Source organism: Mastomys coucha, unplaced genomic scaffold (assembly GCF_008632895.1).
Source record: "Mastomys coucha isolate ucsf_1 unplaced genomic scaffold, UCSF_Mcou_1 pScaffold20, whole genome shotgun sequence".
Taxonomy (NCBI): Eukaryota; Metazoa; Chordata; class Mammalia; order Rodentia; family Muridae; genus Mastomys; species Mastomys coucha.
This window is the reverse complement of record NW_022196903.1, coordinates 80,086,476-80,089,198: the sequence shown is the minus strand read 5'-3', so window position 1 is coordinate 80,089,198 and position 2,723 is coordinate 80,086,476. Positions and strand designations below refer to the sequence as shown.

The 2,723-nt window shown below is 46.2% G+C and overlaps 1 protein-coding gene across 45 annotated transcripts in view; it reads right to left on the bottom strand.

The window, feature by feature from the left end:
* LOC116099186 overlaps positions 1-2,723 on the bottom strand; it is a 74,269-nt gene that overhangs the window by 24,184 nt on the left and 47,362 nt on the right. For 35 of the 45 annotated variants that reach the window (XR_004122115.1, XR_004122117.1, XR_004122109.1 and 32 more), the window contains one exon: positions 1,111-1,461. The exons of 8 other annotated variants lie outside the window; for them this stretch is intronic. The gene's annotated coding sequence lies outside the window, so the exon portion shown is untranslated. Of the gene's footprint in view, positions 1-294; positions 775-1,110; positions 1,462-2,723 lie in introns of those variants that run through there. 2 more of the 45 variants (XR_004122141.1, XR_004122144.1) reach the window with 1 other exon arrangement.

Here is a 2,723-nt window from a genome sequence, read left to right as displayed (position 1 = left end):
GCTGTCCTGGAACTCACTCTGTAGACCAGGCTGGCATTGAACTCAGAAATCCGCCTGCTTCTGCCTCCCAAGTGCTGGGATTAAAGGTATGTGCCACCACTGCCTGGCTAAAAAATTTTAATTAAAAAATAAATAAATAAAAAATAAAGGCTTTAAAACTAAAACTTGCCAGCCTGGTCTACAGAGTAAGTTCCAGGACAGCCAGGGCTACCCAGAGAAACCCTGTCTCAGAAAAAAAAAAAACCCTGAAACTCAATTACCTGACAGCCTGAATCAGTTTCATATGTAAAAACCAGGAGTGGCTTTTCCTAGAGTAACAAGCCTCTTGCTGAAAAAGAGAAACTCACAAAACAGGGTTTCAGTGTAAGAGCCAGCTGAGGGCTCTCACACTGCTGCTGACTACAGCTTCACTCGTCTCTATTCCTTTATCTAAAAGAACTTGCTCTCCAGGCACTTCGCTCAGTAATCTAGCCCTTCTGTCTCATGGAAAATGATCGGATATTTCCAGATTAAAAAAAGTTTAAAATGTATGTAACTTGTAACGGTCTAAGGAAATAATTTATGGAGTGTGAATGGAAGCTATGAAGGTCTAAGGAAGTGATTGAAAGCATGTGAAAAAATAAGATTTACAGACTACACATGGCATTAAGACCTCAGAGTTCGGCCCGGCGGTGGTGGCGCACGCCTTTAATCCCAGCACTTGGAAGGCAGAGGCAGGCGGATTTCTGAGTTTGAGAGTGAGTTCCAGGACAGCCAGGGCTACACAGAGAAACCCTGTCTCAAACAAAACAAAACAAAACAAAACAAAAAAAAGAGTTCAAAGTTGAACATATTGATAGAGTTCTGATAAGTTATTAGTCCAGCCATGGTACAGTTATAATTATCATTGGCTACTAAACCTTTCTTAAAATTACCATAGTTGGGCTGCAGAGATGGCTCAGCGGTTAAGAGCACCAACTGCTCTTCCAGAGGTCCTGAGTTCAATTTCCAGCACCCACACGGTGGCTCACAACCATCTGTAATAGGATCTAATGCCCTCTTCTGGTGTGTCTGAAGACAGTGACAGTGTACTCACATGCATGAAGTAAATAAATAAATCTTTAAAAAAAATTATCATAGTCACAGGCTAAAAACTTTAATCACAGGCTCAACTATTAAATTCCTTTTGGTTGTCTTCTAAACATAGATTAAAAGTGCTCCCAATGTGCTGCAAACATCTCCATTTAACCTCCACTGATCCAGCCTGTATAGAGAAAAGCTGTTCACAATCCTTCCCCAGGACCATCCTCTGGGCCCTTATGCTCCTCCTCTCTTTTGGTCTCTTTCCTCCAGGACACTTCTGTCTCATCACAGATGGATGCTCATGCGTCTTCTTGTTGATAATGTCCCAGGCTTTGTTCTTGCTGTGGCTCAGAGGCCTGAGTCTCCTCAAGTTGTCCAGACACTTGCTAACTGCTTTTTCTGCAATGAGGAGTTCAGTGCAGATTTCAGACAGTGGTCAGGCTAATGCCTTCCGTCCCTAGTCTAACTCTACTCTACCTCAGCAGATTTCCTCTTGGCTGACAGACACCATCCAGGAGTCAACAGTGACCAGCAAGTGCTCCATATTGGGCTCATCCCCTAGCCTGGGTGGTCCTGCAGAACCAGCAATCCTGGGACACTGCCATAAATCTATTGTGAAGCAGTCCAACCAAGTGAAGGAGAACTGGCTTGTAAAGTGCAGCATCCAAAAGCAACGCCAAGGCTCTCCTTTGGTCTTCCTTGGGCCCTATCTCTCTGCCTCTTCTCAGTCCATTGGGCCTATCCATTCTTTTCATAATTACAATGCTCCCTGTCTCTCCAGGTTCTTTAGGTGAAACTACCCAATGGTCAACAAACCAGGTGCTTCTGATAGAATTCCCACAAGCCTCTTTGCCATTACCTGACACCATCCCCCCCGATCCCCACTCCCTTTTCCTCCCCAACTCTGACCTATATTCCAGCCTTCTGAGCCCCCTATGAAAACCCTGGCCAGCTTTGAATTGGTTATCAACAAAAGGTCCAAAGAAACTCCAATACCCAAACTCTTAAAAGCAGTGGCTGTGTCTTGAAATGACAGTCTTGGCTCAGCTCGAATTGGGCTATAGAAGGGTTGCTACAAATCCCCAGCCAGCATTTCTCAGGAACTGCAAGTTTCTGCCTGCCAGAAAGGGCCACTTACTTACCTACCTTGCCAGCCTCCAGCCTCCTCCAGGCCCTGTTCACAAGTACTTGTTATGCTTTATACAGTCCACATTAGCTTCCTGGCCCCCCTGCGCCACCCCCAACCCTGGCTCTATTCTTGATACTCTCTCTCTAGCTGTTCTCATGTCTCTTGCTGATGGTCCCCAGCCACATCCAGTCTGCTGCTTTTGCCTCTCTGCTCTGGCCACCTCCAGATGCCTCTAGCTTTCCTCCCCCTCTACACCCTCTCTTAACTACAATAAAAACCTTCTACCTCCTCATGGAGCAGCCACTCTGGTGCTTTCTTTCCACCCTCACTTAGAGCTACAGCCCTCCTCAGATGGTGACACACCTTTCATTCCAGCACTCAGGAGCCAGAGACAGGTGGATCTTTGTGAGTTCAAGGCCAGCCTGGTCTGTGTAACAGTCCCAGGGCTACATAGTGAGATCCTGTCTTTAAAAAGAAGGAAAAGGAAGCCGGGCGTGGTGGCGCACGCCTTTAATCCCAGCACTTGGGAAGC